At 51.9% G+C, this 14280-nt stretch overlaps 1 protein-coding gene and 1 long non-coding RNA gene across 3 annotated transcripts in view; both read right to left on the bottom strand.

Moving 5' to 3' along the window:
- Window positions 1-14280, bottom strand: part of ZBTB16 (zinc finger and BTB domain containing 16) — a 183116-nt gene that overhangs the window by 147030 nt on the left and 21806 nt on the right. The window lies entirely within an intron of this gene.
- On the bottom strand, window positions 512-13523 carry LOC309840558. Its single transcript, XR_014298663.1, has 2 exons — window positions 1808-13523; window positions 512-1600 (listed from the first exon to the last, which is right to left on the bottom strand). It is a non-coding gene; the product is annotated as an uncharacterized lncRNA (long non-coding RNA).

The following is a 14280-nucleotide window of genomic DNA, read 5'->3' as shown; positions in this document are numbered from 1 at the left end:
CTCCCGTGCAGGTTTCTGCAGGACCCGTGACAATGTCGACAGTTTGCCTTTTTTTTTTTTTTTAATTTTTTTTGGATGTATATTTAAATCAGACTTTTTATACACCCCAAGCTGCAAAACACCAAAAAAGATCCAACACTAATTAAAAGCAATCAATGTATGGTTACATTAAGTGGGAAGGCAGCTCTGTGTCTGGCGTTAAAGGTTGTAGGTTTAAAATAAATCTAGAAATGCCAAAGTTAAGCTTTTTCAGATCAGCGCCAATGCGCCCACACGCCTGGTACTATATATATATGACGAGCCCCGTACCTTCAGATGCTGGCCATTAAACCCTCAAAAGCACAGAACGAGGCTGTTGGCGGCGACGCCACCGTGGGGCTAGAGGAAACTTCCATTTCCAGAACTTCCATGTTCATCCTGAGATTCTAACTTACTTGGACACAAGAGTTTCACTTTGAATTTCCTTAAGAGGTTTTTTTTGTTATTTTTTTGATGTGTGTGTGTGTGTGTGTTTTAATTTTCCTTTAAATGGAAACCAAAGAGGAAGGGCAGAAGGGCTGGAAAAGTTTATCTTTCCGAAGCTCACACCATCTCGGGCTGCACGTGGGGCCGGGTACAGGAGGCCAGGCCAGCCACACGCGGGGGACACAAAGCCTCTAGAAGCCTGAAACCCCTCTTCCAGGATTTTCAGAAACTCTGCAAGCCGGGAATGAATTCCCTTCCTCCCTGTAAACTCCTGGTGTTAGAAAGCCACAGACTTTTTTTTTTAAATTTAGGTAGGTTAAAAAAAAAAAAAAATCAGAGAGGAAGATTTTCCTCAGATTTGCCTATGGGAAGTGGTCAACTAGAGAAAAGTCTCAGAGCCAGAAAGGAAGAGACTCTCTTAGAATCACACGAGCAGTGAGAACACAAGGCCTCAATAAGTAATCATACCACCCGACGGGCAAGATCCGCTGGAAAGAACTCTGTCCGGCTCCCGGCAACCGAGCCGGTGAAGGAGGGTTGCTGGGCCAACAGCCGATTCTCAAGCCTGCACAGGTAATGTGTGGCCGTTCTTACTGAGCAAAGGATTTTTAGTAGTATAATGACCCAAGTATTTTCCAAGAAATTTTGACTCAGATGCCAGGTATGGCTATTTTAACCCTGACAAAGTGTGTAGTTAACCCCTTTGAAGTGGCCTTAAGCTCATTCGCAACGTTGGGTGACCATCCGCGGAACTGCTCCATCCTCCCAAATGAAACTCGTGTCCATTAGACACCGACTCCTCAGCCACCCGCCCACCTCAGCTCCTGGTTCCCTCCGTTCTATTGTGTCTCTACCAATGGGCTTCTCGAAGCAGCAGCACCTTACAACACTTACCCTTGGTGTCTGCCTTATTTCACTTAGCGTAATGCCCTCAAGGTTCATCTGCGTCGTAGCACGAATCTAAACTTCATCCCTTAGTTTTCAGGCTAAATAATATCCCATTGTGGATCTACACCACATTTTTATTGACCCATTCATCTACTGATGGGCACCTGGGTTGTTTTGCCCCATTTCTGTGACTCTGAATGATGCTACTTCTATGAATATGGACGTACAAGTTATCTGGGTAGAGTGCCTTCTTTTTTTTTTTTTTTAAGATTTTATTTATTTATTTGACGGAAAGAGATCACAAGCAGGCAGAGAGGCAGGCAGAGAGAGAGGAGGAAGCAGGCTCCCCGCTGAGCAGAGAGCCCGATGCGGGCCTCGATCCCAGGACCCCGAGATCATGACCTGAGCCGAAGGCAGCGGCTTAACCCACTGAGCCACCAAGGCGCCCGAGTGCCTTCTTTTCATTCTCTTGGGTACGTACTCAGAAGTGGAACTGCTCACAAAACACGTCTTTTTAAAGTTTATTTATTATTCTTTTTTTTATGAAATCTCTGTACCCAATGTGGGGTTCGAACTCATGACCCTGAGATCAGGAGTTGCGTGCTCTTCCACCTGAGCCAGCCAGGGCCCCACAACATTAAGACTGATTGATTGATTGATTGATTGGAGAGAGAGAGTGCAAGAGAAAGCATGAGTGCAGGGGAAAGGCAGAGGGAGACACTATCCAAGCAGACTCCCACTGAGCACGGAGCTCAATGTGAGGCCCAAATCCACGACCCCGAGATCATGACCAGAGCTAAAAACCTGAGAGTCAAACCCTAACCGACTGAGCCACCCAGGTGTCCCAAAGAAATCCACTGTCTGTGCTTTGGCATCTGACACCTTCATCGGGACCAAAGCAGAAAAAAGAGACGACAAGCCTAGAACAGGAGTCAACACCTTTGTTGAACCAGAGAGCCACACGGAGCATGTGGACACGGACACAACACCTGCCCCCCACCCCTGCCTATAGCTGGGGCTGCAGCCGAAACCCCTTACTTCCTCACCTGATGCCGAGGAAAGTCTGGACCAGAAGTGTGCCTTCGAAAAGAAAGGGCTTGTCAGGGTCAGGGAATGCGGGTCAACAGCTTCATGAGGGATCTCCACACGCCATGACCGCCTGGCACCTTTACGAGCCAGCAGTGTTAAAAAACAACAGGCATATTTTTTGACTTGACCTTAGCTAAACCTGCCGGGAGCTCTCTGTCCCAGGCAGCCCAGGCACAGCAGCATGCTGACATTCTGGGAACTTGGGAACACGCAGGACCCACAGAAACCTGTTCTCCCACCTCCCCAAAAGCATAATAACATTAAACGCCGAGATAAAAATTGCATGTGTATCTTTCAGATGGGCATATACAGAGGTTTATGTCCTACCACAAATCAGAAATAACAGATAATCCGAACCCTCCAAATTTTAATGAAAACTTGAGACCACATCAGCCCCTCCACCATCCAAAGCCTGGCAACATATTTCAGAAGCTCCACTGGAGATAAAAACAGAGACAAGGAAAAGGCAATTTTAGGTTCCTCCGAGGGAAGGCTGCAGCTTTAATATTAAAATGTCCCTAGAATGCTCAGACCATGAGAAATTTACTTTTTCATAGAATAAACTTTTCTTTTAAACTTCTTTTTTTTTCTTTAATACAGTGTCTTCAGTAGATCTTTTGGAATTTACAAGATAAATACTGGTAATCTGATTCTTATCTTCTCTACATCCAATTCTAAGCCAATTTGGTGTAAAGGACACTAATTATAGCCTACAGGGAGAGAAAAGGTAACCTATCAGAAAGAACACACTTGAAACATTTAAAAGGGTATGGGACCCTGAAAAGTTAAATAGATCTCAAATCTACTGCAGTTAGAATAATAATTAGTTAAATGGAAATTATTCTCAGGCCCTGGTCTACTTATGGCGGGCACCTCAGGGTCCTGTCAACACAGTGCCCACATGTGCTCAGGCTAACGAGACCTCAAGTGTGCTCCCTCCTGCCAGCCTACTCCTAGCGGTTGCTTCTCAATAACCCAGCCTCCGGGAGCAGAGCTCCCAGGAAAAGGGGTGAAAGAATCAAACCCACTTGCAAAGGGCTGAATGCTGCCTTGTTCACGGGTCTCCTTCTCCCCGCTCCCCTCCTAACTGGAAGAAACTGGCCGCGCGAGAGGATGTGCTTTCCCAAACTCATCCTTGCAACCTCGGTGACGCCGAGCACCCAACTTCTCTGCCCCTCCCCCCATTTCGTGCCACTGCCCTTGGCCTTGATCCCAAGAGACAGTCATGCTAGAAGGATGCCATAAACCCTTCCTGACACTTCCAGAAACTTTAGTGATGCTGGGGCATGTGCACAGGTGCCCCCACTCACTTCTAGGGAGTTGAGCTGTGGGAGCAGTGCCCAGGGTGTTCTGGGATAATGGGGCACACTGGCTAGTCAAGGGACCAGGAGGCCCTGGTCTTTGGCAACTCTGGCTGTCCCCCACAGATGCTCAATGAGGTGATGGTTCAAAGCACTTCACCCAAACAGCTTGCATGTTAGGATCACTCCAACCAATGAAGCCTCCTTGGGCCACAGGCCAAGTGCGTCTGACTGAGGGGCAAGTAGGTTTGAAATCCAGCCCCACCTGTTTGTCACGTCGTGGGTCCTGGTAGGAGCTGCATCCTCCCACAAGAAGGGGCGCCTTTTCTAATCCAGACAAAAGCACCACGTGGACTCCTAGCAGCCACACTTCAGTCCACACGGAAACTTCCTGAGCAGCAATGGCGGTCTCAGGAGGCCACCACCTCCTTCCTATTGTCTGCATCCCCACGTTTTCCACTGACCCATGAGGCTGGGTGCCCAGCAGCCACAGCACTCGAATCCATGGGGCTCGCCATGCCCTCACTAACAAGGAGAATAAACCTTTCCAAGTGGCTCATTTCAATATGCCAATGTGGGAATGAACCATCTCAGATCATTAGTGGACCAATAGGTTTGGTTTTCTTATAGTGACAAATCCAAAAATGAAACACTATTAAGGTAACCATCTTGAAGACTTTAACCGGAGAAGGGCTCAAAGTCTAAGCCAACGATGTCATCACTATTCCAAACAAACAAAGTCAGAAAGAAAAAGTGCCTCTTGACAACATAAGAACAGTCCAGAACCAATCCTTGCATATGATGTATTGTCCCACAGTGCTAAGGTGATGCCTTTTTGATAAACCATCTAGAAAACAGACTTGAGCTAAGTGGTAGAAATAAGGTCCCCCAGGACCAGGAAGTAGAGAAATCAGTGCTGGTTAAATAGGAAAACTTCCCTGACTGTGTCTTTCCAATCTTTTTTTTTTTTTAAAGATTTTATTTATTTATTTGACAGAGAGAGATCACAAGTAGGCAGAGAGGCAGGCAGAGAGAGAGAGAGGAGGAAGCAGGCTCCCTGCCGAGAGCCCGATGTGGGACTCCATCCCAGGACCCTGAGATCATGACCTGAGCCGAAGGCAGCAGCTTAACCCACTGAGCCACCCAGGCACCCACTTTCCAATCTTTTTATGGGCAGTGGCTGCTTCCTGCTGCCAGGACAGGACACAGAAATGGCCTGAGTACATGGTAAAGAGATTTTCTGAGGTTCTTTCTAATTCTACATTTCAAGTGCATGCATGGTCTGCCATCAACACTCCACTGCCAACACTTCACCAAAACGCTCCGTCACTAGTGTTCCACCATCAAAGCCCCAATATCAGTGCTCCACCACTAACACTCCATCACTGCTCTGCCATCAGTATTTCACCACCAACACTCCAACAACACCCCACCAACAACAACACTCCAACAACATACCAACACTCCACCACCAACACCCTACCACCAACACCCCACCACCAACACTCCAACAACACCCCAGCAACACTTCACCACCAACACTCCATCATCAACTCTTTGGCATCAGTGCCCCAACATCAACACTCTTCCACTAACACCTGCCATCAGCCCTCTGCTATCGACGCCCCATTGCCATTCCTCCATCACTAACACTCTGCCAATCTAACTTAGGGCTTTCATTCATTTCTTTCCAGGTGTCCTTTTCCTTCTACTTCTCCTGCTATTTATCAACCACCTCTCCAGAACAGGCGCAAAGAGGAGAGAAGGGTGGCCCCTTGGGAAGAGCAGTGATAAGTGCAAGGAAGAGAGGGGAGACAGAGAACGAGAGTCAGAAAAGAAGGCACCCCTCTGTAGCCGAGGACAGCAACCTCCCCCATGAACTCTTCACTTCCCCACGGCACAAACCACACCCAGGGCTTCCTGATGGCCCAGGGCTCTCGACAGGCTTCAACATAACCATTCTGTGCCTCTGCTAATCTGCAGCCCTAATTTTTTGGTTCTGAAAATAAAATCTCAAAGATACAATTAAAAGGCAGAGGCAAAACCACTTGGACCCCTAACTGCATTCAGCCACTGGACGTCAGGGCAGGTCTACAAAGAACGCACTGCCGGGCTGGTCAGAAGTTACCCAGGTGGGGCGGGCACTGGTGGCTTCTGATCTTTTAAGAGTAAATTTTGAGTGCGTTGTGATATTCTACAACTTCAAAACATGTTCCCTTGATTGTTCTTCTGGAAAACTTGTCTTTCCTTTATCACATCATACGGGCCCAGAGGGTGGCAGGTATGAAGAACCCCAGGAGCCAGGAGAAAGCGGAACAAAGACTGGGAACACTGCTAAGTGGGGTCCCCAGTCGGGTTCTCCAGACCCATAAAGGGACCATGGGCCAGTCCGTTTTAAAGGAAAGAACTCTGTGCAAGCCCATGTGTTACCTGACCCAATCTGTGAGGTGGGGGCTATCGTGCCCCCTATTTGAGAGACGGCCCAGCTAAGGCTCAGAGAGAGAACGTGGGGAGGACAGGAGGAAACCAGGAAAGGCAGCTCTAAGGATCAAAGGAAGCTGGTCACTGTCCATGAACCTACTCTCCATAGAGAGGGAAGAGAGGGGAGAGGGGGTCCTCTCCACCCCCAGCCGCAGCTCACGTGAGGACCGCTGCACCATCAGGAGATGCACTGGGGAGAAAGGAATCATTTGCTCCGACAAAAGAAGAGGGTCAAGACAGACGGGCCCCCGCCAACCCCAGGCACGGACTCCGTTTCAAGGAGCAGCTGAGCGCTGTCGAAACACGCACACGTTCACAAGCCCGGCGGCGGCCCCCACTCCCTCGCCCCCTCTTCCACCCTAAGCCAAACTGTCAATGACAAAAAGCCCCTTCAGTGCTCCGGGCGCCCCCACCTTTTGTAGCAAGCCCTGGAAGGCCTGAATGCACAAACACAGTCCCCTTTCACGGCAGCCTCTCGGGGCTCCTGTTTCACTGGGGCCGTGAAAGAGAGCACTGTAAATAGAAGAGGCCAGGCTGACCTGCCCCTCCGGCCCTCAGACCTCCCCCTACCGCACCGCAGCCGAGCTGCTGGCCGACAGAGCCCCAGAGGCTCCGCTCAGCCCCAGCGCCCCACGATCGCTGGGCACCGCGGGGCAGGAAGGCGAAAGGAGGGCGGCCCCGGCTGGCCGCATGGGCCCGGCCGGTCCCGGTGACTTGCAGCCACTCAAGCACTTGCTGAAATGGCTGCAGGAAAATCATCTCCAGCAGCTCGGCCTGACGGGGTTAGGCGAGGGGGAGGGGAGGCCATTCGGTTTTGTTCTCTTTGTCCGGCCAACTGGACAAAAGCAAGAGAGAAGGGGAGCAGGTGGGAGAGGCCGGCGTCCACCCTGACTGCAGCCGTCGGACGCTGCCCTGGAGGGCGGAGGAGCACGCGGGAGCTGGTCACACCAGGTGTGGCCACACGCTCTGGAAACATAAGGGGGCAGGGGGAGAAGGAGGCACACAGAAGTGGAGAAGCAGCAACCATGCTCACACATCAGAAAAACGGGCCAAGCCCCCAGGTCGGCTCAGCGCCGGCTGCCCGTGTACCAGCGATCGTGAGACCCTGTGAAATGTTCTCTATGCCAGGCTCATTGCCTGAGCTCATTGCCTGCAGCCAGGTAGGAGCCCTCAAGGAGCTGTCCCCACCCTTCGCTGTCATTTTCCTGTACCACCGCCCTGGGCAGGGCAGCAGTGGGGGAGGCCGAAATCCAGAACTTGGAGGGGAAACCAAATAAACAAGAAGCCATGTCCAGTTTGCTAAAATTCCCCACAAATATATAAGGCTGCAGAAAAACGCAGAAGCCCTCTGAGAATTTGGGAGGGGTGGTAGGACCCCCAGAGCAAGGGCAGGTGGCCACGGGGTGCACACGCTGGGCCAGATCGACAGCTCTGTCCAGGGCAGCTCAGGGACGGCCCGCGCGGCATCCCGGAGAATGAAGGCTTGAAAATGAGTTTCTCAGGATTGAGGGACAGAAAGCCTGAGCCTCTAAGCCATGGATTGGGAAATTCTTATCCAGACCTCGAACAAGCTCCAGACAAGGCCTCGGCCACACACACATTATCTTCTCACCACCAAAAAGTGGAGGCTTTTCTGTGATGTAGGGGAAACCAGGAGCTCTCTGGCTAGGCTGGGCATCCCGACTCCTTCCCAAAGCACCAAGAACCTAAGAGACCAAGGCCTCAACCCAGAGAAATCCACAAGTTCAGGAGACCACCCTGTCTTCCCACCACCCCCATGCATCAGGCATTTGGCAATAAAGCAAGAACTGTCTTCCCGACCCTCTCGGGCCTCAGGCACCTGAGTGATGAGAACGGCCTCACCCCATGGAAAACGTAGCCCACTAGTGAGGTGGTGTCTATCCCACAGCCACCCACCCATGTCCCACCAGGGAACAGAGGACACAATCATGAGGAACCACACTGAATGACTTGGAAGAGCCACTCTGCCACTCTTGAGCCTCAGTTCCTCATCCACAAAATGGGCGTGAGAATAGTAACACCACTTTTCTCGCTGAAAAGTATGAGCTAAACTAGATCACCTCCTAAGGTCCCTTCCAGATCTAAGATCTGGATTATAAGAACAATCTCAGCAGCAAACCACAGCAGCCAAGTGACCCAGAATCAGCCACTTCCTGCCCTGAGCCTGGCTGGCCACCCCAGGGAGGCCCCAGGTGGAGCCGGAGACCGACACCTGCTATCCAGGTTCCTATGGAACCCCTGGACCTCCAAACACCTTGGAATTTACCTGCAGAGTCCAGAGGAGGGAAAAGAAGAGGAGCAGCCCTGCCCCTCTCATCTCCAGACCCAGCACACCCCTGTACTAGGTTCACAGATCTGCAGAGTACTCAGCATGCTGACAGGCACACCTGCCAAAGGAGGAGTCCCCAAGGGGGCACTTCAGGACTGTCAGCCAGATCGTCACCCCCTCCACCTCCCACCAGCTAACTCAGCAGCCTCTGCTTTCCACCCGGTCCCAGCCCAAGTAGGAGCGGGGACTCCTTCCTAGGAGCTTTGAGAGGGCAGATCTCTTCCCCAGGTCTTAGGGAGAAGACCAGCCCTCTACAGCTCCCCACACTGAACACATCATGAATCCCAGGTTGGGCACTGGGGATTAAGAAAAGAAAAGACACTGTCCATGCCCTCAAGGGGCTCTCAATCTTGCGGAAGGGGTGGCGTGCCAAGAAACAGAGTGGTGTGCTGAGGGCACTAACCTGTGAGCAGGTGCCAGTGAGAAGTCCTTGTCTGGGCCCCCACCCTCAGGATTTACTCCCCACACCCTCCCTGAAGCCACAAGAGAGCCCCTTGCAGAATCAGCAAATATTCACCCCTTGAGCCGTGCCCCCCACCCAGCTGCGGTCTCCCTGACAGCTTTTCCTGAGATGGCTTCTCACTGGGACGTGGCCCAGCCAGGTGGGTCCCAGACGCCAGCACTGGAGGGCAAGGGGAGCAAAAAAGAAGCTCTCGTGGCGGGGACTCCTGGTCCCTGGCCCCGGCCAGCCTGCTCGTTGTCACCTGGTGGGTAAACATAGGCATGGTCCATTCATCCCCGTGCGCCCACAATCAGGCATTGTGTCAGCCTCTGGTCACCTCCTGGCCCCGCACGCCTGCCCAGCATATTCCTGCTGTCATAAAGATGCCAATTAGGACCAATTTTCCACTGATCAAACAAACAAAAAGACTAAAAAAGAAAACAGAAAAAAGCTCCCTTAGAAAGATGGTTCTGCTGTGATAAAACGTGAGCCTGGGCGTGTGTCCTGTTCCCCCTCCTACCGGCTGGGCTCGGGCGGTTAAGATGCAGAAAGCTCAGCCCATGCTCTCGTCACCACAGTGCCACTGGCCACCGCGCCACCTCCAATTCGTGAGGCCAACAAGCCATGCGCACGTACACTGATGACGGCCGGTGCACCATGCCGGACTCCGGGGAGGAAGGTGTGGAAGGTGGGAGCCATGTACCCGAACAGGACCCAGATCTCACCCACAAAATCTCGGGCGGGGGCCTTCGGGAAGAAATAAACAGAAGCAGCGCTGATGAAAGAGGAAGTTTTGTCTACACCTCCTCAGGCATGGGAGTTCAAAGGAGGGAGGACCCCTTCTTTCCAGTTGGATGCAAAGAGGAGGAATGCGGGAAGAAAGCGTGGGGACGGAGCACCTGCCGCAATGCATGGAGAAGGAAACAGCAAGAGAAGGAAAGAATGAAGCAACGGGCCCTGAGCTGCCCCATGTGGATGGCAGACGAGAAGGCTATAACTCCGACATAAGGACATAAGGACAGTCCCTCCCTTGAGGGGAGCATATCCCGAGGCATAAGCTGAGAAAGCCACAATCCAGGACCTGTGACAGCTCCCAACACCCAGGCTGGGAGTCCTCTAGCTCATTCTCTAGAAGTACTAGGGAGCCACTGCAGGTCTTTGAGCAGGACAGCATCATGATCAGAGTCCTGCTTCCGAGGCCACAGTCAGGGGCTCTACAAGAAGGCTGCTTGGAACACAGACAACCATCTGGTGAAGCGAGAGTGAGGGCATGGGGCTGGAGAGGCAAAGGGAAGGTGGGAGCCACAGAGGACACCCCTGTCTGGAAAAGGGAGCAGAGTCTCTGGCAGGATGTAAGGACACAGAAGAAGATTCGGAAGACACTGTGTTGGACTCAGCTTGATGAGCACCAAGTTCTGGTTTCTGGCAGGACTGGTGGACACAGCAGGCAGCAAGAAACAAACATGTGTGACCCAAGACAGACAAAAACTAAAGGTGGAGAGGAAGCTGTCCAGAGAGAGGTGATCACAGAAACCACGAGACTGCCGAGGCAGAGGCCAGAGGAGGGACGGTAGGGATATCTGCTTAGGAAACACCCACATTGCGGGATCAGAGGGTCACATCTAGCATCAACTGACCCACTCTTGGGGCCTCAATCAAGAAGAGAAACAACCAGTATCTCGCAGGTGAAGGAACAGACCACGGGAGCCAAAGCATTTGCTGCTCAGGAACAGGCTCCATCGGCATTCAAACACAGGCCCCGCAGGGTCCACGGGCCAGGTCACGCTGCCTCTAGGGAAAGAGTTTCAGGAAATACAGGGCGGGAGCGGGGATCAATGCTTGAGTCCAAAATGGTACAATGCTTTCGAGAACTACGAGGTCATAAGCGACCTTTGAAAGAACAGTGTCAACCTAGTTACCCTGATGAAAGGATTGCATTGGGCCGAGGAGCTTCTTGGGGCACAGGAGGCTAAAGTCCAGAGCTGCGGAGAGCCGGCCTATAAGCACCCAAGTACTCCTTTTCCCAGTACCCACCTCCCGGGTGGCGGGGAGGAGGAAATGGGTCAGTGCAAGCAGAGTGCTCTGCACACAGTCAATGCCCGGCTAGTGTGAGTCCCAGAGTACCCAGGATGTGTCCAGCGCAGCACTGGGGAACGGTACGGGGAGAGGGGACAGCTGTACCTCCATCACGGTCTTCCAGACAGCGCTGTTGGTTTAGACCGGGAGATAAGACACACACAGGTGAGGGACGAGGCTGCGGAGATAGGAACTGTGTGCACGGTCATTGCTGCAGGAGCCCACGCTTCCCGGAGGAGCCAGACTTAAGGAGGTCTCAAAGGCTGGCTGGAGCAGGGAGACAAGGCAAAAGGGAGGACCCCTGGGGATAAAAATATGTTTATAAAAAATAAAAAATTAAAAAAAAAAAAAAGGGAGGACATCTCAGGGCGGGCAGGGCTGGGGGGAGCAGCAAATGCCCACAACAAAAGCACCTGCTCTCCTGGCAGCAGCCCAGCTCCTCCGAGGCCTGGGGCTGAGTTTGCGCCTCCCGGTCATGTCTGCAAAGGGTAGAGCATGACTGTGAGAAAGGACAGGTGTGTGCCAAGGCTGATGTGCTGACCAGTGGTCTATCAGGGCAGTTCTTGCCCCCCCAAAGTACAGCATGGACTGCAAGCACAATACATGGGAAAGAGCTTCAGAAAAAGAGCCAGCACCCAATCTGGGCTTCCTGCAAAGCTCTTTACTGTCCCACCATGGTCGTGAGGTTGAGAGGTCGGAGGACAACAAAGAGCCAGGCATTCTAACTGCCTCCTCCTGCCATTTGTCTCCTACTAAAATCTCAGTTTTCCAACTTTCAGCCAACTACAGCTTTACAAATACCCAGAACTGCTAGTGTGATATTCAAAGCACTCCAGGACCTGGCCCCAACCTACTTTTCCTGCAGAGACCCCGTCCTTGCCATGGTCATCCCCCCACTCCAGCACACTTCCCCCGACCTTACTCAGACACAGCCATACCACTGCTCACCTCCTAGCTAGAAATGACAGCTCCCATCTCCACTAGTCCAAAACCTAGTCATCCTCCAGGGACTGGCCAGATGCCACCTCCTCCAGGAAGCCTTCCTAAAGCTTCAGTCCGAAGAGTCCAATCCCTTTCATATGCTCGCTCCTGTATCTCACTCATGTGGTAACTGAGCACACAGACCAATGCACACACACACACCCATATGTACGGATCACTTCTGTGTCATTGTCAGCTCAAGGGGATCGAATACTAACTCTGTACTACCCAAGCGTACTTTGCAACCGCCTAGCGCACAGTAGGTGCTTACTCAATGTTTTTTGATACCCAAGGCTTAAGTCCTCGCCATATCAGGGCGTTCCTCAATCTACGGATGGCAAACTAGCAGTGGGTCCTCATTAACGTTTTTAAATGAAACAGACACGGAACAGAAGAAAAAGTAAGAGAGTCCATCACGTCAAGATAAACCAAGGTTCCCTGAACCTTTGGTTTGAGGTACGTGCCCTGGGTCGGAATAAAAAATGTACTGTTCCCTGTGGGCCACAGTCCCCATTCTAGCATCAACCAGCAAATAAGAAAGCACGTTTTCAGAGGTTTTGTCCGAAATGTTACTTGTGACAAATACGTGGGTGGGGGAGGGGGAGGTCACTAGCCAACACCTGCAAAGCGTCAGAACAGAAACATCATGGTAAGCGTTTGGGATTTGGACAAGCGTCCTCACTCATAGATCCTTCCAGTAGGTCCCCCAACCTCGGCTTACCTAGGAGGAAGGCACTCCGCTCCTGGCAGGCAGATCTGCGACTAGCTTTATGACTAAAGGGGGAAATGAAAGGTTTAACCCTTCGTTAGCAAGACACGCTTCTGAGCAGCCATTGATATAAACACTGCATTTTAAGCCCAGAAAGCAACATTGCCAGGAGATCCAGGGCCATGAAGCCTGCTCCCAGGATCGCTAACGGGCCTCCTGGGAGAAGGGCATCTGCTCTGGAAGGGCTGCACAGGGCTCTGGGGTGAAGCTCTCCTGCCACCTTGCTGACCCCGGCACCACTCACCGCTCAACACACGCCTGCCCCCAATGCCTGCCACCTGGGAACCAGGAAGTCCGGCCACAGACGTCTACACTGGTTCCCAAGCGTCCCTGCCTCAGGAGCTCTCACCCTTCTAAATAATGAATCTGCTAGCCATATTTAACGCAAAGAAAGAGATGCTATACTTTTCTCTGTTGCTTTGAGTCAGTTACTTTGAGGGAAGGACAGCCTCTAGCTGAAGGGTCAGATAAGCTGAAATCAATACAAGCCACCACCTCTGAATCTTTTTTACATCACCACCTCCCCCCCACAACCACCAACCATCCCTGAACCAGACCCCTGCAGGGGGCATGGAGCAACCCGCGGGCCTGCAAATGACCAACCATTCAAGCTAATATTCCAAGTGACATCATCTCCCATCCAACCCCTCACCCCCTGTCCCAAAGCCCTCCCCACGCCCCCCCCCCAAAATCACTGCAATCTCTGGGAGCAGACAGCCAAGAACAAGGGAAATAACTTCAAGAGTACACAAGGGAAACACAGAAAGGAGAAATTCAGAAGACATATCAATAAAGGTGTAACATCTTGAACAATGGAGGTGAAATTCTGGTTCTTCCCCAGATTGGTCAAACCCACTTAGTTATGTCACTGTGTATAACTTCCCTGATGTAATCAAACAGTGATACAGTATTTACCAATCTGGAAGTATTTGAAAGAGGAGTGTGAGATGGTGGAAGAGACTGAAATCGTGGTAGAGAGAAAACCACCACCTAATTAGGGAAGACCTGTAGTGAACTTACAAGTAACTGAAGACAACAGGGCAGAGTGTCTGTGACTCCAGAGAGCCCAACTGCTGGTCTCTGGAATGAAATCAGCTACTCAGCAAATAGTGACATCCCCTCTCCTGGGGCATCCAAGGAGAGGCAAGGTGGCATGGAGCCCATGGGAGCCTCGGAATGGGGGCTGGCCTCCAAGTCCCCTCCAGCCAGCCCATCCCCCACCGGGACAGGGCAACCCTGGAAGACAGGGCACTGGTTCCGTCGCCCCTGATGGGCAGGGAGCATGCGCTGAGGCTTACCTATTCATCTTGAAAGGAAAGTGAGTGTCGGGGGAAGGTGGAAGGAAGAAGGAAAACAACGTACCTATTCCCACCACTGCTTTCTGCTCCCAGCCACGAACTAGGATATGAAGAAACCTGATGTGGGGTCGAGGTTCCAA

Source organism: Mustela nivalis (assembly GCF_964662115.1).
Source record: "Mustela nivalis genome assembly, chromosome: 9".
Taxonomy (NCBI): domain Eukaryota; kingdom Metazoa; phylum Chordata; class Mammalia; order Carnivora; family Mustelidae; genus Mustela; species Mustela nivalis.
This window is presented reverse-complemented; position numbering and strand designations above follow the sequence as displayed.